This window comes from Carcharhinus amblyrhynchos, chromosome 11, assembly GCF_965287045.1.
Source record: "Carcharhinus amblyrhynchos chromosome 11, sCarAmb.v2.hapA, whole genome shotgun sequence".
NCBI classification, from domain to species: domain Eukaryota; kingdom Metazoa; phylum Chordata; class Chondrichthyes; order Carcharhiniformes; family Carcharhinidae; genus Carcharhinus; species Carcharhinus amblyrhynchos.
The window spans coordinates 81,251-103,615 of record NC_137334.1 but is presented as its reverse complement, the minus strand read 5'-3'; the positions used below and the strand labels follow the sequence as shown (position 1 = coordinate 103,615).

Sequence of the window (22,365 nt, the reverse complement as noted above, 5' to 3'; positions counted from 1 at the left end):
CACTGTCCCCTTACTCCCCTAATGGGCCACACTCACTACCCCCACACTCCCCTAATGGGCCACACTCACTACCCCCGTACTCCCCTAATGGGCCACACTCACTACCCCCACACTCCCCTAATGGGCCACACTCACTACCCCCGTACTCCCCTAATGGGCCACACTCACTACCCCCGTACTCCCCTAATGGGCCACACTCACTACCCCCGTACTCCCCTAATGGGCCACACTCACTACCCCCGTACTCCCCTAATTGGACACACTCACTACCCCCGTACTCCCCTAATGGGCCACACTCACTACCCCCGTACTCCCCTAATGGGCCACACTCACTACCCCCGTACTCCCCTAATTGGACACACTCACTACCCACGTACTCCCCTAATGGGCCACACTCACTACCCCCGTACTCCCCTAATGGGCCACACTCACTACCCCCGTACTCCCCTAATTGGACACACTCACTACCCCCGTACTCCCCTAATGGGCCACACTCACTACCCCCGTACTCCCCTAATGGGCCACACTCACTACCCCCGTACTCCCCTAATGGGCCACACTCACTACCCCCGTACTCCCCTAATGGGCCACACTCACTGCCCCCGTACTCCCCTAATGGGCCACACTCACTGCCCCCGTACTCCCCTAATGGGTCACACTCACTACCCCCGTACTCCCCTAATGGGTCACACTCACTACCCCCGTACTCCCCTAATGGGTCACACTCACTACCCCCGTACTCCCCTAATGGGCCACACTCACTGCCCCCACACTCCCCTAATGGGCCACACTCACTACCCCCGTACTCCCCTAATGGGCCACACTCACTGCACCCACACTCCCCTAATGGGCCCCACTCACTGCCCCCGTACTCCCCTAATGGGTCACACTCACTGCCCCCACACTCCCCTAATGGGCCACACTCACTGCCCCCGTACTCCCCTAATGGGCCACACTCACTGCCCCCGTACTCCCCTAATGGGCCACACTCACTGCCCCCGTACTCCCCTAATGGGCCCCACTCACTACCCCCGTACTCCCCTAATGGGCCACACTCACTACCCCCGTACTCCCCTAATGGGCCACACTCACTGCCCCCGTACTCCCCTAATGGGCCACACTCACTGCCCCCGTACTCCCCTAATGGGTCATACTCACTACCCCCGTACTCCCCTAATGGGTCACACTCACTACCCCCGTACTCCCCTAATGGGCCACACACACTACCCCCGTACTCCCCTAATGGGCCACACTCACTACCCCCGTACTCCCCTAATGGGCCACACTCACTACCCCCGTACTCCCCTAATGGGTCACACTCACTACCCCCGTACTCCCCTAATGGGCCACACTCACTACCCCCGTACTCCCCTAATGGGCCACACTCACTACCCCCGTACTCCCCTAATGGGCCACACACACTACCCCCGTACTCCCCTAATGGGTCACACTCACTACCCCCGTACTCCCCTAATGGGCCACACACACTACCCCCGTACTCCCCTAATGGGTCACACTCACTACCCCCGTACTCCCCTAATGGGCCACATTCACTACCCCCGTACTCCCCTAATTAGACACACTCACTGTCCCCGTACTCCCCTAATGGGTCACACTCACTACCCCCGTACTCCCCTAATGGGCCACATTCACTACCCCCGTACTCCCCTAATTGGACACACTCACTGTCCCCGTACTCCCCTAATGGGCCACACTCACTACCCCCGTACTCCACTAATGGGTCACACTCACTACCCCCGTACTCCCCTAATTGGACACACTCACTGTCCCCGTACTCCCCTAATGGGCCACACTCACTACCCCCGTACTCCCCTAATGGGTCACACTCACTGCCCCCGTACTCCCCTAATTGGACACACTCACTGTCCCCGTACTCCCCTAATGGGCCACACTCACTACCCCCGTACTCCCCTAAAGGGCCACACTGACTACCCCCGTACTCACCTAATGGGCCACACTCACTACCCCCGTACTCCCCTAATGGGCAACACTCACTACCCCCGTATTCCCCTAATTGGACAATCTCACTACCCCCGTACTCCCCTAATGGGTCACACTCACTACCACCGTACTCCCCTAATGGATCACACTCACAACCCCCGTACTCCCCTAATGGGTCACACTCACTACCCCCGTACTCCCCTAATGGGTCACACTCACTACCCCAGTACTCCCCTAATGGGCCACACTCACTACCCCCGTACTCCCCTAATGGGTCACACTCACTGTCCCCGTACTCCCCTAATGGGCCACACTCACTACCCCCGTACTCCCCTAATGGGCCACACTCACTACCCCCGTACTCCCCTAATGGGCCACACTCACTACCCCCGTACTCCCCGAATGGGCCACACTCACTACCCCCGTACACCCCTAATTGGACACACTCACTACCCCCGTACTCCCCTAATTGGACACACTCACTGTCCCCGTACTCCCCTAATGGGCCACACTCACTACCCCCACACTCCCCTAATGGGCCACACTCACTACCCCCGTACTCCCCTAATGGGCCACACTCACTACCCCCGTACTCCCCTAATGGGCCACACTCACTACCCCCGTACTCCCCTAATGGGCCACACACACTACCCCCGTACTCACCTAATGGGCCACACTCACTACCCCCGTACTCCCCTAATGGGCCACACTCACTACCCCCGTACTCCCCTAATGGGCCACACTCACTACCCCCGTACTCCCCTAATGGGCCACACTCACTACCCCCGTACTCCCCTAATGGGCCACACTCACTACCCCCGTACTCCCCTAATGGGCCACACTCACTACCCCCGTACTCCCCTAATGGGCCACACTCACTACCCCCGTACTCCCCTAATGGGCCACACTCACTACCCCCGTACTCCCCTAATGGGTCACACTCACTATCCCCGTACTCCCCTAATGGGTCACACTCACTGTCCCCGTACTCCCCTAATGGGCCACACTCACTACCCCCGTACTCCCCTAATGGGCCACATTCACTACCCCCGTACTCCCCTAATTGGACACACTCACTGTCCCCGTACTCCCCTAATGGGCCACACTCACTACCCCCGTACTCCCCTAATGGGCCACACTCACTACCCCCGTACTCCCCTAATGGGCCACACTCACTACCCCCGTACTCCCCTAATGGGCAACACTCACTACCCCCGTATTCCCCTAATTGGACACACTCACTACCCCCGTACTCCCCTAATTGGACACACTCACTGTCCCCGTACTCACCTAATGGGCCACACTCACTGTCCCCGTACTCCCCTAATGGGCCACACTCACTACCCCCGTACTCCCCTAATGGGCAACACTCACTACCCCCGTACTCCCCTAATGGGCCACACTCACTACCCCCGTACTCCCCTAATGGGCCACACTCACTACCCCCACACTCCCCTAATGGGCCACACTCACTACCCCCATACTCCCCTAATGGGCCACACTCACTACCCCCGTACTCCCCTAATGGGCCACACTCACTACCCCCGTACTCCCCTAATGGGCCACACTCACTACCCCCGTACTCCCCTAATGGGCCACACTCACTACCCCCGTACTCCCCTAATGGGCCACACTCGCTACCCCCGTACTCCCCTAATGGGCCACACTCACTACCCCCATGGTCCCCGAATGGGCCACACTCACTACCCCCGTACTCCCCTAATGGGCCACACTCACTACCCCCGGACTCCCCTAATTGGACACACTCACTGTCCCCGTACTCCTCTAATGGGCCACACTCACTACCCCCGTACTCCCCTAATTGGACACACTCACTACCCCCGTACTCCCCTAATGGGCCACACTCACTACCCCCGTACTCCCCTAATGGGTCACACTCACTGCCCCCGTACTCCCCTAATGGGTCACACTCACTGCCCCCGTACTCCCCTAATGGGTCACACTCACTACCCCCGTACTCCCCTAATGGGTCACACTCACTACCACCGTACTCCCCTAATGGGCCACACTCACTACCCCCGTACTCCCCTAATGGGCCACACTGACTACCCCCGTACTCACCTAATGGGCCACACTCACTACCCCCGTACTCCCCTAATGGGCAACACTCACTACCCCCGTATTCCCCTAATTGGACACACTCACTACCCCCGTACTCCCCTAATGGGTCACACTCACTACCACCGTACTCCCCTAATGGATCACACTCACAACCCCCGTACTCCCCTAATGGGTCACACTCACTACCCCCGTACTCCCCTAATGGGTCACACTCACTACCCCAGTACTCCCCTAATGGATCACACTCACTACCCCAGTACTCCCCTAATGGATCACACTCACTACCCCCGTATTCCCCTAATGGGCCACACTCACTACCCCCGTACTCCCCTAATGGATCACACTCACAACCCCCGTACTCCCCTAATGGGTCACACTCACTACCCCCGTACTCCCCTAATGGGTCACACTCACTACCCCAGTACTCCCCTAATGGGTCACACTCACTACCCCAGTACTCCCCTAATGGGTCACACTCACAACCCCCGTACTCCCCTAATGGGTCACACTCACTACCCCCGTACTCCCCTAATGGGTCACACTCACTACCCCAGTACTCCCCTAATGGATCACACTCACAACCCCCGTACTCCCCTAATGGGTCACACTCACTACCCCCGTACTCCCCTAATGGGCCACACTCACTACCCCCGTACTCCCCTAATGGGCCACACGCACTACCCCCGTACTCCCCTAATGGGTCACACTCACTGTCCCCGTACTCCCCTAATGGGCCACACTCACTACCCCCGTACTCCCCTAATGGGCCACACTCACTACCCCCGTACTCCCCTAATGGGCCACACTCACTACCCCCGTACTCCCCTAATGGGTCACACTCACTATCCCCGTACTCCCCTAATGGGCCACACTCACTACCCCCGTACTCCCCTAATGGGTCACACTCACTATCCCCGTACTCCCCTAATGGGTCACACTCACTACCCCCGTACTCCCCTAATGGGTCACACTCACTACCCCCGTACTCACCTAATGGGCCACACTCACTACCCCCGTACTCCCCTAATGGGCAACACTCACTACCCCCGTATTCCCCTAATTGGACACTCTCACTACCCCCGTACTCCCCTAATGGGCCACACTCACTACCCCCGTACTCCCCTAATGGGCCACACTCACTACCCCCATGGTCCCCTAATGGGCCACACTCACTACCCCCGTACTCCCCTAATGGGCCACACTCACTACCCCCGTACTCCCCTAATGGGCCACACTCACTACCCCCGTACTCCCCTAATGGGCCACACTCACTACCCCCGTACTCCCCTAATGGGCCACACTCACTACCCCCGTACTCCCCTAATTGGACACACTCACTACCCCCGTACTCCCCTAATGGGCCACACTCACTACCCCCGTACTCCCCTAATTGGACACACTCACTGTCCCCGTACTCCCCTAATGGGCCACACTCACTACCCCCGTACTCCCCTAATTGGACACACTCACTGTCCCCGTACTCCCCTAATGGGTCACACTCACTACCCCCGTACTCCCCTAATTGGCCACACTCACTACCCCCGTACTCCCCTACTTGGACACACTCACTACCCCCGTACTCCCCTAATGGGCCACACTCACTACCCCCGTACTCCCCTAATGGGCCACACTCACTACCCCCACACTCCCCTAATGGGCCACACTCACTGCCCCCGTACTCCCCTAATGGGTCACACTCACTGCCCCCGTACTCCCCTAATGGGTCACACTCACTACCCTCGTACTCCCCTAATGGGTCACACTCACTACCACCGTACTCCCCTAATGGATCACACTCACAACCCCCGTACTCCCCTAATGGGTCACACTCACTACCCCAGTACTCCCCTAATGGGCCACACTCACTACCCCCGTACTCCCCTAATGGGTCACACTCACTACCCCCGTACTCCCCTAATGGGTCACACTCACTACCCCCGTACTCCCCTAATGGGTCACACTCACTACCCCAGTACTCCCCTAATGGGCCACACTCACTACCCCCGTACTCCCCTAATGGGTCACACTCACTACCCCCGTACTCCCCTAATGGGCCACACTCACTGCCCCCGTACTCCCCTAATGGGCCACACTCACTGCCCCCGTACTCCCCTAATTGGACACACTCACTGTCCCCGTACTCCCCTAATGGGCCACACTCACTACCCCCACACTCCCCTAATGGGCCACACTCACTACCCCCGTACTCCCCTAATGGGCCACACTCACTACCCCCACACTCCCCTAATGGGCCACACTCACTACCCCCGTACTCCCCTAATGGGCCACACTCACTACCCCCGTACTCCCCTAATGGGCCACACTCACTACCCCCGTACTCCCCTAATGGGCCACACTCACTACCCCCGTACTCCCCTAATTGGACACACTCACTACCCCCGTACTCCCCTAATGGGCCACACTCACTACCCCCGTACTCCCCTAATGGGCCACACTCACTACCCCCGTACTCCCCTAATTGGACACACTCACTACCCCCGTACTCCCCTAATGGGCCACACTCACTACCCCCGTACTCCCCTAATGGGCCACACTCACTACCCCCGTACTCCCCTAATTGGACACACTCACTACCCCCGTACTCCCCTAATGGGCCACACTCACTACCCCCGTACTCCCCTAATGGGCCACACTCACTACCCCCGTACTCCCCTAATGGGCCACACTCACTACCCCCGTACTCCCCTAATGGGCCACACTCACTGCCCCCGTACTCCCCTAATGGGCCACACTCACTGCCCCCGTACTCCCCTAATGGGTCACACTCACTACCCCCGTACTCCCCTAATGGGTCACACTCACTACCCCCGTACTCCCCTAATGGGTCACACTCACTACCCCCGTACTCCCCTAATGGGCCACACTCACTGCCCCCACACTCCCCTAATGGGCCACACTCACTACCCCCGTACTCCCCTAATGGGCCACACTCACTGCCCCCACACTCCCCTAATGGGTCACACTCACTACCCCCGTACTCCCCTAATGGGCCACACTCACTACCCCCGTACTCCCCTAATGGGCCCCACTCACTGCCCCCGTACTCCCCTAATGGGTCACACTCACTGCCCCCACACTCCCCTAATGGGCCACACTCACTGCCCCTGTACTCCCCTAATGGGCCACACTCACTGCCCCCGTACTCCCCTAATGGGCCACACTCACTGCCCCCGTACTCCCCTAATGGGCCCCACTCACTACCCCCGTACTCCCCTAATGGGCCACACTCACTGCCCCCGTACTCCCCTAATGGGCCACACTCACTGCACCCACACTCCCCTGACTGTCCACACTCACTGCACCCACACTCCCCTGACTGTCCACACTCACTGCACCCACACTCCCCTGACTGTCCACACTCACTGTACCCACACTCCCCTGACTGACCACACTCACTGCCCCCACACTCCCCTGACTGACCACACTCACTGCACCCACACTCCCCTGACTGACCACACTCACTGCACCCACACTCCCCTGACTGACCACACTCACTGCCCCCACACTCCCCTGACTGACCACACTCACTGCACCCACAGTCCCCTAACTGACCACACTGACTGCCCCCACAGTCCCCTAACTGACCACACTCACTGCCCCCACAGTCCCCTAACTGACCCCACTCACTGCACCCACCCTGGGTTCAGTCAGGGGAGGCACAGTGATCGATGGCCATGGGTGTCAGGGGCATGTGGGAGACACTGCTGTCCATGGCTGGCGCTCTCGCTGGCATTCTAGAGACACAGCAGGCAGTGGCTGTGAGTCTCGACAACTTAGCCCAGGCTCAGAGGGCTACTGCTGAGGGGCTCCAGAGCCTGGCTCACTCACAGAATGCTAGAACTGCAAGGTTCTGCAGCTTGGCCCAGTCTCAGAGGGCAGGGCTGAGGGATCACAGGCCATGGGGCAGACGCATCTGGGCTTCCAATGCAGGCTGATTGGAGCTCAGTCCAGCTACCCCGGTGTCCCATGGAGTGTCCCTGGGGCCTCTGGCACCCAAGGGAGGTGAAAGGGCTTGAGCCCATGCCAGGGCCTTCCACCCAGGAGATCCCAGACATCCTGAGACCTTCCAATTTCCCCATCCTCACATCAGGACATCTCAGGGTCAGTGTGATGGACAGAATGGCACCAAAACAGTGTCATCTGCAAGTCAGCTTGGGCCCTCCAGGTCCCAGCCACCCATGGGACATCTACAGTGGCATCATAGGCAACGGGGTGTGCATCACAGCTGGACACCTCCACCTCCAATGTGCATCCTGAGGTAGCACCTAGAAGAAGCAGCAGGCCACACAAAATTAGAAAGTTGTAGTTCACTAAAGCGCATGGATGAAGGTCAGCATTCGTCAGGGTTTGGTAATCAGTTATGTTAAGAGCACAATAAACTGTTAACTGCACGTCATATCATAGTGTGAGTAATGTGTCTCTGGTTCTCCCCCCACCCCGTCGGCTCCCACCCACCCCCAACTCTCCTACCCCCCCCACAGCTCCCGACTCCCAAACGTAGAGGTGCTGTCTGTTGTGCCTTGCAAGACTCAGCCCATATTACAGAGTGCCTTCCCCAACATCCACCAGACCCTTGGCACAGGAGGACCCCCATCCCCTCGCTATTGGCCAATAAACATATAACCCCGACCCTTACAGCTCCGTAGGCCAGGGTGGCACCGTGCATTCAGAGAACAGGTAGGAGTCAGACTTGAGTGGCACCAGGGGCAGGATCCCAGTCTGCACAACAGCGAGTCCTCATCATCCCCCAGCCTTCAACCAAGACTCACAACCATTGGCAGCCCAGGCCCATTAACAGGGTTTGGATGTTTCTGGGGGATAGGGTGGTGGGATGAGAGAGGCTGGGGAAGGGCGATGTGGTGGTTTGAGGGCCCAGATCGGTTTGGAGGAGGGATAAGGGCTGCACTTGCTCCTGGAGCGTGGTGGGTGTGTGCCAGTGCAGCCCCCTCACGGCACACCACCAGCTGGGTGAAGCAGGCTGCAATCCAGCCTCTCGTTGCCCTTCCCTGCCGGATACATGCCATCTCCTCCTCCTCCTCCTCCTCCTACTCGCCCACCTCTCCCCCCCGCCTGCTCCAGCTGGTCTCCCCACTGCTGAGCGATGTTGTGAAGATTGCAGCGAATGATGGTGATGTGTGAAGCACGCACAGGGTCAGACTGGAGGGTCCCCCAGAATGGCCCAAGCAGTGGAACCGCATCTTCAGCAGGCTGATGGATCGCTCTACAATGGACCGGCTGCTGCATGAGCCTCGTTGGAGCAGATCTCTGCCTCGGTCTGGGCACAGGCATCATCAGCTATGACCTTAGCAGGTCACCCTTGTCACCCAGTAGCCATCCTGGGAGCTTAGGCTGGTCTTCAAAGAGCCCAGGAATGTCCGACTGCTGGATCACAAAGCTGTCCCGGGGTGTTGTGCATCGATCTGCATGATCTCAAGCCAGTGGTCGCAGTCGATTTGAATGTAAATGGAATGGAACCCCTTCTGGTTCACAAATCACTGCGGCCCTGCATGGGGTTCCTCAAGGCAAGATGCATCCCATCCACTGCTCCCTGCATATTTGGGATCACGACGATGAATGTGAAGCTGAGAGCCCGGATCTCCTGCTATGCATGGCCCACATTGAAATGAATGAATAGCCCTGCCCCGGCACACAGGGTATCTGTGACCTGTAGCACACACCTGTGCATGGAGGTCTGGGACACCCAGCTAGCTCGCCACTGGGAGCCTGGAATGACCCGGTGGTATAGAAATTCGGGGCTGCCGTCACTTTCACATCCACAGGGAGCAGGTGGCTTCCCCTCCCCTGAGGTGCCAGGTGTGTGAACACCTCACACTGAGGTCTTGGAGAGCTGCAGACAGCAATGGCACATTTCCTTCAAGAGGGCCTCGAAGGAGTTGTGGGCCCTGTATCTCCTCTCCCTCAGCACCCTCTGCTTCCTGTGCACCCTCTCGGGAGGCTGCTCACCCATCTCCTGACCCTCAGTGGCAGCCCCCTCCTCTCCTTCCTGAGGTACTGGTGGTGACTGCTCTCTCCATGTCCGCCACCTCCTGAGCCACCTCCTCCTCATCCTCCTCCACCCCTGCTGCCACTAACATGGCAGCTCCAGATCGAGCAAACCCAGCACAGTGAGGTTTGGCTGCACAGCCCCAGCATTACCCCAACCCCTCACTTGGACCAGAATCCCCAATGGTGGGAGCTGGCAACACCGCACAATCCATGGTGCCATGCATGGCCCAATTAGGATTGTGAGATTCCCATCGTGACGAATGCTGACACAGATCACATGCAGCTGTGGGCAATGTGCACCCTTCAGCCGTTGCTATGTGTGCAACTGCAGCATCCGGTTACAGGCATGTGTTGCTGGTCCGTGTCACAGGGCAGAGACAGACTGCAAATCAGCACCAGACGTGTGCCCAGTGACAGCAGATTCCATGCAGTCCACACCTGAACCTCTGCATCCCGGCCTGGAGCAGCTTTATCTGATTAGGTCTCAGTCAGCGCGTGGTACACTCCTCCCCCCACCCTGGAACACCAGCACTCAATCGAGTCCCTGACCACACCCTGCAGCAAGACAGTGCCACTGCACAGTGGGGAGGGATGGGCTGAGCAAGGCTCCTTAATGGGGCCTTCCACAGTGCGTTACAGCGCTGTCCTGAAGGGGAAGGCTGAGCAGGATTCCTTCAGGGACCCTCACCCAGACAGCTCTGAGAAAATGGACACCCCTTCTTCGCCCCCCATTCCCCACTGATATCACTGGTCCACAGGCCAGCACCTGAAGGCAGCAGGAAGAAGCCCACCAGGCTCTTCAGGGCCTGCTGCAACAAACCCCGCACTCCGTTAGTAGCACTTACCACCTCTCGCCAGTTTAAGGCTGCCATGCCAGGTTGAGACTTCTACAAACTTACTCTGATTTGCGCCAAAGTTACATCAGGCCAAAGAGGTGGGAGATGCAGACGTGGGCGGAGATTGGGATAATGACTTGCTAAGGTATGTAAAGTTATACAAATCAGTGGCACACCGGTTTTCTGCGCAGTCCCAGTGGCGCCATTTTTTTTTCAGTTGGGAGATGCGTGCGGGTCGTAAAGCCGCTCGCGGAGAATATGCGGAATGACCGACATGTGCATCTCTCGACCTGAAATGTGCGGGTCGTGATGAGAGAATCGCCTCCCCCCTCCGTTTCAAACCCAATCTGAAATTCTATGTACGATTGCTGTCACCCAGAAGCCTCTTTACCATGAACTCATTGATTAATCTTGCTTCATTGTCTGCTGCCTAGTTGGCTCGAGAACAGACTGCTCTAAGAAATTGTCCCTAAGTCACTCTATGAACTCATTTTTCAGGCTACTTTCACTAATCTGAAGTCGAACATGATTGTTCTTAGACCCCATTTATTCTTTCCTGTGTGACTTGGTCCCACTGTTAGGGGCCTATAAACTTTTTCTAAAAGTGACCTCTTACTGTTCCTCTTTCTTATCGCTACTCAAACCTTGTTCTTTCAAGTTAAGGTCTTTTCTCAGTACTGAATTAATGCAGTGATTCATTAACAGAATTACCCAATTAGCTTTTCCTCACTTCCTGCCTTTCATGTGTGTGTCAAAAACTCTTCAATATTCAGCCCCAGCCTTTGCCACCTTTCAATCATGTCTGTGTAACGCCGGTCAGGTTATTCATATATATCTCTATCTGGGCCTTTTGTTACAATTGCCACCTGCATTCAGATACTGGGCCTATACTTTCACTCTTTCTTTTGCCATGTTTTGCTCCATCTGTAGCTGTTCTCTTTCAATGGTAAGTTCTGTCTTGTCCCTTTATGCTCAGGTATTCATTACCCAAACCTTGTTGTTTTCCTTTACTTTATCAGATATCCTCTCACATGATCCTTTACTCCCATTATTAAATCTTTGTCTACCGTCTGAGTTATGATTCACCCATAAACTGGCCCCAGCACATTCCAAGGTACAGCTCCCACTTTTCCCAGTGCTGATGCCAGGTCCCCATGAAACAAAACCCATTTCTCCCACACCAAACTTTGTGCCATACATTCATCTCTCTAATCTCCTCTTGACTGCAGAGATGTTTCTATTGCCCTGATGAAGCAGCTTCCTATCATTGCCACATTCTTCTTCACTTCCCCTGCTTGAATATCATCCATCACCATGGTGCCATAGTCTGTCTGCTCATCACCGCCCTTTTCCCATCCACACAGACAGCAAACACCTGGCAACTAGTGGACAAAGTCAGGAACTGAAACTTCTCCGTCACTAGATCCTGGTTTCCCTTACCCGCTTCACTCGCAGTCACACCCTCCTGTGTCTTATTATTGAACAATTGTAAATTTTTGCCTAACCTTCGGGGGGCTGACTGTATCCTGGGACAAATTGTTGAGGTAACTTGCCTGATGCCCTGAAGTTGCTGAAGCTGCAGACACTTTCTGTGGATGTGGGATAGCAGTGCATTCCACAGATTCCCACAGGCTGTATTCACAGCCTCTTCTGTCCAACTGTATTTACTTAATTAGTCAATCAGTTTATAATTTGCATAGATAAAGCAATAGAAAGTTCCACTCACCTAGGCTGGAGACACGGAAAGAAACTCACCAACCACTTGAAGCTGAGAAAATGATAGAAAAATGAGCAACCTTTACCCGAATTCCCACTTGATTGAAATTCACAACTCCTTACACAATCTGTCACACTCAGGCATAGGCTGGAATTCTGCCAGTGAGAATGGAGAATTTGGCACTTAGCCAAATCTCTGTTCACCGCAGCAGGAATGGAGAATCCTAGTTGTGGGCAAGACTGGAGAATCCTGCCTCTCGTGTCATGTCCGCTCTGTGTGATTTTTCCTGAATGGTATGGAGTTGGATTCAAGAAAGGCACCAATATTTATTTATTGAATCAGAAAGATGCAGCAGAGTGATTTCTGATCAAATTTCTCAGCTGCTTTGTGTGTCACTGATGAACAGTCCAGATCTTCCTGTGTACAGGACTGTGGTGACAGTAATAAGAATGTATGAACGTAAAAGTAGCTCCTCACTGATGACACAAAGACTGGAGATAGTAGTCTGGTCTCTGTCACAGTAAAATTATTTAAGAAGGACACAGTTATTGTTATTATCCAAGTGCAGGTTTGAAGCCTTCACACTTAACTAGTTACCCCCACAAGCCTTGGAGTTCATCACTAATCCTCTCCTGGATCAGATGATCCATCCCAATTGTAGTTTCTTGGAAAGACCCCATTGTGACCCCTGAGCCTGGGCACCTCAGTGATCAGCTGGACCACCTCATACAGCAGAAGGCTTCCTCCTCTATGATTCCCTGCCCCATTCTGTCCCACATTCTGCTGCTTCTCACTCCTATAAGATCAGCCCGTCCACTCTCTCTGCATCTTCAGGGGTCACTCCTAATTTTGGTGCCATAATGTGAAGGATGTGGCATGTGGCACAGTGGTTGGCACTGCTGCCTCATAGTGCCAGTGACCTGGGTTTGATTCCTGGCTTGGGTCACTGCCTGTGTGAAGTCTGCATGGTCTCCCTGTGTTTGTATGGGTTTGCTCTGGGCACTCCAATTTCCTTCCACAGTCCAAAGATGTGCAGGTTAGGGCAATTGGCCGTGGTAAATTGATTCTTAGTGTCAGGGGCATTGGCAGGGTAAATATGAGGAGTTACGGTGATAAGGCCTGAGTGGGATTGTTGTCGATTCAGGCTTGATGGGCTGAATGGCCTCTTTCTGCACTGTAGGGATTCTGTGCAACAGACCACAACTGCCTAAGAGACCTGGGCAGACAGGTAGCACAGACCGCAGCCTGAGTGTTCAAGAAAGAATTACATTTATGTCGAGAGGGCTAGAGTACAAGATCAGGGATCTACTTCTGAGGCTGTATAAGGCTCTGATCAGACTCCGTTTGGAGTATTGTGAGCAGTTTGGGAACTCGTATCTAAGGAAGGATGTGCTGGCCTTGGAAAAGGTCTAGAGGAAGTTCACAAGAGTGATCCCTGGAATGAAAAGCTTGTCGTATGAGAATTGGTTGAAAACTCTGGGTCTGTACTCATTGGGAGTTTAGAAGGATGCGGGAGAATTTTATTAAAACTTACGTGATACTGTGAGGCCTGGATAGAGTGGACATGAGAGGACGTTTCCACTAGTAGGAAAAACTAGAACCAGAGGGCACAACCTCAGGCTAAAGGGACAATTCTTTAAAACAGAGAAGAGAAGGAATTTCTTCAGCCAGAGAGTGGTGCATCGATGGAAATCTTTGCCGCAGAAGGCTGTGGAGGCCAGGTTATTGAGTGTCTTTAAGACAAAGATAGATAGGTTCTTGATTAATAAGCGGGTCAGGGGTTATGGGGAAAAGGCAGGAAAATGGGGATGAGAAAAATATCAGCCATGATTGAATGGCGGAGCAGACTCGATGGGCTGAGTGGTCTAATTCTGCTCCCATGTCATATGGTCTTGACAGATTGCTCAACAATAACAAAATAAATATTCTGGCTAGCAGGTGGCTCTCATTGTAACAGCTCTGTCCCTCTGCTGCCTATAGAGGGGTGAAAAGCCATCTCCCCAACAGATAGTCCTTGTGGATAATCCATGCATAAACTGGGGGGATGGAATGGAGTAGCTTGCTCAAATTCAGCAACTGGTCACCCTTCATGTTAACAAACCTTTCCAGACAGTCAGAAGATTCCTTGATGGCAATGGGTGTTCAGTGTTAATACTGCCCTGGGGTTGGAGGAACCCAGTGAAGCACGGTGCCCTTGGGACTTGAGTGGACACATTGATGGAGAATTTTTAGTATTCTCCAGCCTTACAGAAGGAGGCATCTATCAGCACAGTGATGCAGCTGTGTGTAGCCAGCTGTGACACACTGCAGAGGTCCGCAGATGATCCTTAAAGGACCTTGGTGAAGATATTGAACATCAGCTCATGGGAATGACTGGAGTGTGGTGTGAGTTCCTCACTCACGAGGTCACCAGTGTCTGGGATTATCTGCCTACAGAGTTGTAGTTTCCTTTAGCCCTGCTTTTCAGTCAGGTCCTGGTCACTTTACCTGTTACAGTAGTTCTTGTTCTCAGGGTAGTATCTCTCTCCCCTTCATGGCCCTCATTCCTCTTCTGTGGCCTCCAGATTCCCATAGTTGCATCCTCACAATGCTTACTGCTGCCACACTGCTTTGATATCCTCTGTCTGTGACAGTGTATCACCCATTTCCAACTGAACACTCTTGTTGATCAGGTGTGATTCACACGATCTGCTGTAAGATTCAATGCCAAGTTGATGTCTCATGGTAGCCAATGACCATCCCCCCACCCCTCCTGAGGTACCAAGCATTTAACTTCTGCCTCTTCCCCTGTCTCTCAACATGTTCCTGTCATTTCAGTCCAGAGAGAGTGGGAACCCTTTCACGCAGTTGATAACGTGTCACTAATCTTAAGAAAAGTGTTGCTTCTGTCACTTGTGTTTTGTGTACACATCACTGAATCTAAATGCTGGGGGCTCCTGAAGATACTTTGACCGTGGGCCAGTTGGGGGATGTGTGGTCATGACATTAGTGACCATGGGTCAGGGAGGGACCTGGTGCTAACCATAAGAGCAGGGTGAATTGGAGGGCTGCAGACCAGAACTCCCCCTTGGCTCAATGGTCAGCTAGGAAGCAGTCTTGCCTTTACACGCTGTCCTTCTCCTAAACACATGGGTGTTCTTTAATGAACACTGGAAAATGTGTCACAATAATGGACAAACCATCCAAGCACAATTCATATTGTTCCTTCCTTCTTCCCAATGGATATCAGGGAAGGTCATAAACAGAGGTGGGATTTCCAGGAATGTTGTTTCACACCCATTTGTTTTCCGGGTCCACCTGTTTGTGTTCAGTGAGGTAGCGACAATCAGGCAGTGTATCATTATTTATAAGTGGGATTTGAAAAACCTTCACTAACGATAACTCTAACCCTTTGCTTAGCGTCCTATTTTCACAGAAGGTAAAACGCTGATCAACGTAACGATTGAGGTCCAGGAAACTGTGTGCAACAAAAGCTCTGGAGCAGATCCGGCAAATTGTACACTGATCCCCATCCCGGAAGCTGTGAGTATTTCAATGTTAGTCACTTGTTATAATCGATTCTAACACTGGGAGCTTTCCTGTGACAGTAACGCAGCACAATGGCCTACCATGGAACATTTGACATTTACTCTGCGGTTGGGTAATGTTTCTCATTGCCTCAACCCCCCCACCCTAACTCTAACCCCCTTGGAAAGTTCTGCTGTCAACTTGGAACAAGCTGGGATCAGTGAAAGGGCAATTAGACAATAAACTAACATCGATTCCAACGCAGTCGCCTCCTCAATGAATCTCCTCCATTGTCCAGCTGAGTGGCACTACCCTTTCTTATTTATCCAATAGTAAGCATACCACCTTGAGAAGCGACTCTGCTTCTTGCCTTCCTCACAGTTACCTGGCAACAGCAGCTTATCGCTATATAGAACCCTCAGCATGTTAAAGTGTCCCAATGCTTCACAAGAGCATTACAAAACATCAAGATTCATAAGGAGATATTGGGTCAGGTGACCAAAAGCATTTTCTTCTTGTCCAATGAGCTTCAGAGTCAGATTTACATTTGCCAACTTTTCTTCTGTCTTGGTCAAGGAGTCCATTATTAAAAGGTGCCTTAAGAGATAGAGTGGGGAGGCAATGGCCTGATGGTGTTATCACTAGACTATTAATCCAGAAACTCAGCAATGTTCTGGGGTCTTGATTTTGAATCCAGCCATGGCAAATGGTGGAATTTGAATTCAATAAAAAATATCTGGTATTAAGAATCTACTGATGACTATGAAATCTTTGTCGATTGTCAAAAAAACCCATCTAGTTCACTAATGTCCTTTAGGGAAGGAAATCTGCTGTCCTTACCCGATCTGGCCTACATATGACTCCAGAGCCACACCAATGGGGTTGACTCTCGACTACCCTTGGACAACTAGGGATAGGCAATAAATACTGGCTAGCCAGCAATACCCAAGTCCCATAATGAATAAAAAAAATGTAAGGAGGGAATTCTGCAGTTTGGAATTGAGGCAACCAAAGGCAGGACCATCAATACTGGAGCATGTAAAATGGATAAAAGGATGAGAGGATACATGAAAGGTCAGAAAGAGAAGAGCACAGATACATGAGAGCACTGTAGGACTGGATAAGATAGGCTTTATGCTCTGTAAATGTTCCCATATGCCTAGTCTTAATAAATGAATCCACAGCATGTTTTTCCAAACGTTTGGTAATATAATTATGAAAGCATAGCAGAAGCCTCATTGCATCCTCTTCTCAACTCACTTTCCACTTAGTCTTGTGTCACCAGCAAACTTGGACATATTACACTTGGCCCCACATCCACATCATTGGTAAAGATTGTGAATAACTGGGTCCCAAGTACTGATCCTCCAGTACCCAACGGGTCACATGCTTCCAACTTGACAATGTTTCAGGCCTATGCCTGCCTGTTGACCCATCCCTAATCATGCCAGTAAATTACCTCCTCAATCCCTCTGGTTTTGTTTACTAACTTTTTTGTGTTGGATCTCATTGAAATTTTTCTCAAAATCCAAATACATCACATCCACTTGTTCTCCCTTATTAATCCTCAAAAAAGCTCCAACAGATTTTCCAACCATTATTTCTTCACAGATTCATGCTAACACTGTCCAATCCTCCCATTCTTACCAGCCATTTAAACCGTGCTCCCCGCTTCAGTGAAGTCAGAGAATTTGATGACCAGTCAAATTTCCGTTCACTATAATAGAATGGGAAAATCCTGCCAGCATGAATGGCTGTAACATTCTGTCCTAAATTTCCAGCTTTCATATCCTTTCTTATAGGTTCTGGCATTTTTGGTGCTTTTGATGCCCAGTTAACAAGTCTATGCTTCTGGGTTTACTATTTCCCTTCTTTCTGAAATAGTGGGGTTACACTTGCTGCCTTCCAAACATTAGATACTATTGCAGAGTCTCGAGAACACTGAAAGGCAGTCACCAATGCATCGATTATCGTTTCAGTCAGCTCTTCCAACACCTGAGATCCTGAAGATTTAAACTTTCAATCCTAGCAACTTTTCCAGTCACATTTTTTCATTGTTACTAATTCCTTTCAGATCCTCATTCTCACTGTGTCCTTGGTTCTCCACTATGTCCGGGAGATTTTCTGCTCAGTCCTCCATGAGGACAGGCACAAGTATTTGTTTAGTTTCTTGGCCACTATTTATTAGTTGTAAGTAAATTCAGTGGCCAGCTACTCGCCAGTTAGCTCCTATCCTAGTGTCCCTGGGGTAAATGAAGTGAAGGCCCCAAGCCTAGGCCTCTGTTGATCTGTTCCTGACTTTAGCCACCCCCATGCAGGTCCAAGTTCTTCTCTGCTCTGGGGAAGTGAAGTGAAGGCCTCAAGCCTGACCTTTTATTTATCCATTCCTGATTTGGAAAAGATAAACAGGAAATCCTCACCACAATTGCCTAGCTGTTTCGCTGTGATGCAGCATATCAGTTTTTCTTTCTGAATGTGGGTTCTGACTGGCTCCTGGTTACGGGCAAACCGACTGGTCTTGCTGCTCCTGATCTCTGGATGAGTGACAATTTCCTTCAGTTAAACTCTGTGAAAACTGAGGCTGTTGTCTTCAACACCTTTTTGATTGGATTTGATTTATTATTGCCACGTGTATCGGGACACAGTGAAAAGTATTGTTTCTTGTGCGTTATACAGACAAAGAATACCATTCATAGGGAAGGAAACAAGAGAGTGCAGAATGTACTGATGCAGTCATAGCTAGGGTGTAGAGAAAGATCAACTTAATGCGAGGTAGATCCATTCAAAAGTCTGACAGCAGCAGGGAAGAAGCTGTTCTTGAGTTGGTTGGTACGTGACCTCAGACTTTTTTATCTTTTTCTTGACAGAAGATGATGGGAGAGAGAATGTCCAGGGTGTGCGGGGTTCTTAATTATGCTGGATGCTTTGCCAAGGCAACGAGAAGTGTAGACAAAGTCAATGGATGGGAGGCTGGTTTGCATGATGGATTGGGCTACATTCATGACCTTTTAGAACATAGAACATAGAACATTCCAGCGCAGTACAGGCCCTTCAGCCCTCGATGTTGTGCCGACCAGTGGAACCAATCTAATGACCCTCTAACCTAAACTATTCCAATGTTATCCATATGCCTATCCACTGACCATTTGAATGCCCTTAAAGTTGGTGAGTCCACAACTGCTGCAGGGAGGGCATTCCACGCCCTTACTACCCTCTGAGTAAAGAACCTACCTCTGACATCCGTCCTATAATTACCACCCCTTAATTTAAAGCTATGTCCCCTTGTGTTAGCCATCACCATCCGAGGAAAAAGGCTCTCACTATCCACCCTATCTAACCCTCCAATTATCTTGTATGCCTCAATTAGGTCACCTCTTAACCTCCTTCTCTTCAACAAAAATAACCTCAAGTCTTGTTTCATCATAAGACCTTCCCACCATACCAGGCAACATCCTGGTAAACCTCCTCTGCACCCTTTCCAATGCCTCCACATCTTTCCTATAATGTGGTGACCAGAACTGTACGCAATACTCCAAGTGCGGCCGCACCAGAGTTTTAGAACATAGAACATAGAACATTACAGCGCAGAACAGGCCCTTCGGCCCACGATGTTGCGCCGACCAGTTTTTAAAAAAAAACACTGACCCACTAATCTAAACCAATCCCTTTTCGTCCATAAACCTATCCACAGATCTCTTAAACGCCCCCAAACTAGGCGCATTTACAACCGCAGCAGGCAGGGCATTCCAATCCCTCACCACCCTCTGGGTAAAGAACCTATCCCTGACATCTGTCCTATAACTACCACCCCTTAATTTAAAGCCATGCCCCCTCGTGCTAGCTTTCTCCATCCGAGGAAAAAGGCTATCACTATCCACCCTATCTAAACCTCTAATCATCTTATATGTTTCAATAAGATCTCCTCTTAGCCTCCTTCTTTCCAGTGAAAATAACCCCAAATCCCTCAGTCTCTCCTCATAGGACCTCCCCTCCATACCAGGCAACATCCTGGTAAACCTCCTCTGCACCCTCTCCAAAGCCTCCACATCCTTCCTGTAATGTGGGGACCAGAACTGCACACAATACTCCAAGTGCGGCCGCACCAGAGTTGTGTACAGTTGCAACATGACGCTGCGACTCCTAAATTCAATCCCCCTACCAATAAACGCCAAGACACCGTATGCCTTCTTAACAACCTTATCTACTTGATTCCCAACTTTCAGGGATCTATGTACACATACACCTAGATCCCTCTGCTCCTCCACACTATTCAAAGTCCTCCCGTTAGCCCTATACTCAACACATCTGTTACTCCTACCGAAATGAATTACCTCACACTTCTCTGCATTAAACTCCATCCGCCACCTCGCGGCCCAGCTCTGCAACCTGTCTAAGTCACCCTGCAAACTATGACACCCTTCCTCACAATCTACCACACCTCCGACTTTGGTGTCATCAGCAAACTTACTAATCCACCCAACTATACCCTCATCCAGATCATTAATAAAAATTACAAACAGCAGTGGCCCCAAAACAGATCCCTGAGGCACACCACTCGTAACCGAACTCCATGACGAATATTCACCATCAACCACCACCCTCTGTCTCCTATCTGCTAGCCAATTCCTGATCCAATTTCCTAGATTACCCTCAATCCCATACATCTGCATTTTCTGCAGAAGCCTACCATGGTGAACCTTATCAAACGCCTTACTAAAATCCATATATACCACGTCAACTGCCTTACCCCTATCCACCTCTTTGGTCACATTCTCAAAGAACTCAATAAGGTTAGTAAGGCACGACCTACCTGCTACAAAACCATGCTGACTGTCTCTAATCAATTCATTACTCTCCAAATAACTATAAATCCTATCCCTAATAATTCTTTCTAAAACCTTGCCCACAATAGAAGTAAGACTCACCGGTCTATAATTCCCAGGGAAGTTTCTGTTCCCTTTCTTAAACAATGGGACAACATTCGCTGTCCTCCAATCTTCCGGTACTATACCAGAGACCAACGATGACCTGAAGATCAGAGCCAGAGGCTCTGCAATCACCTCTCTAGCCTCCCAGAGAATCCTAGGGTAAATCCCGTCCGGACCAGGGGACTTATCTATTTTCAAGCCCTCTAGAATATCCAGCACATCCCCGGTATCAACTGCAATACTTTCTATTTTACACCCCTGCACCCCAGTGTCCTCCTCAGCTACATTCATGTCCCCCTGCGTGAACACCGAAGAGAAATATTGGTTCAATGCCTCTCCAATCTCTTCCGGTTCCACACACAACTTCCCTCTACTGTCTGTAACTGGCCCTAATCTTGCCCTAACCAACCTTCTGTTCTTGACATACCTATAGAACGCCTTAGGATTCTCCTTAATCCTATCAGCCAAAGTCATCTCATGTCCTCTTTTAGCCCTTCTTAACTCCCTCTTCAACTCCCTCCTAGCCAATCTAAAGCTTTCTAATGCACTACCTGAGCCCTCAAGCCTCATCCGAACATAAGCCTCCTTTTTCTTCCTAACCTAACGAATCAACTTTTTTAGTACACCATGGTTCCCTAGCCCTACCAAATCCTCCTTGCCTGACAGGGACATACCTATCACAGACCCGCAGTAGCTGCTCCTTGAAAAAATTCCACATTTCGGACGTTCCCAGTCCCTGTAATCTCCTAGTCCAACCTATGCTTCCTAATTCTCTCCTAATAGCCTCATAATTACCCTTCCCCCAGCTAAAACTACTGACCCGAGGTTCATGCCTATCCCTTTCCATCACTAAGGTGAACGTAACCGAATTGTGGTCACTATCACCGAAATGCACACCAACTTCCAAGTCCAGCACCTGGTCTGGCTCATTACCCAGCACCAAATCCAATATAGCCTCACCTCTAGTTGGCCTATCTACATACTGAGTCAAAAAACCTTCCTGCACACTTTGAACAAAAACTGACCCCTCTAACGAGCTAGAGCTATAGCAATTCCAATCAATATTCGTAAAGTTAAAGTCCCCCATGACAATTACCCTATTACTTTCACTCCTAACCAGGATCGTCTCCGCAATCCTTTCCTCAACCTCTCTAGAACTTTTTGGAGGTCTATAAAAGACTCCCAGCAGGGTGACCTCTCCTCTCCTATTTCTAATCTCCGCCCATACTACCTCAACAGACAAGTCCTCATCAAACTTCCTCTCTGACACTGTGATACAGTCCTTGACCAATAATGCTACCCCACC

The 22,365-nt window shown here is 51.6% G+C and overlaps 1 long non-coding RNA gene across 1 annotated transcript in view; it reads left to right on the top strand.

Annotated features, from left to right (window-relative positions):
* The window catches only part of LOC145349642 (uncharacterized), a 49,939-nt gene that overhangs the window by 17,811 nt on the left and 9,763 nt on the right, over positions 1-22,365 (top strand). Inside the window, exon 2 of the long non-coding RNA XR_013888130.1 lies at positions 16,024-16,146. This is a non-coding gene — a long non-coding RNA (uncharacterized LOC145349642). The remainder of the gene's footprint in view (positions 1-16,023; positions 16,147-22,365) is intronic.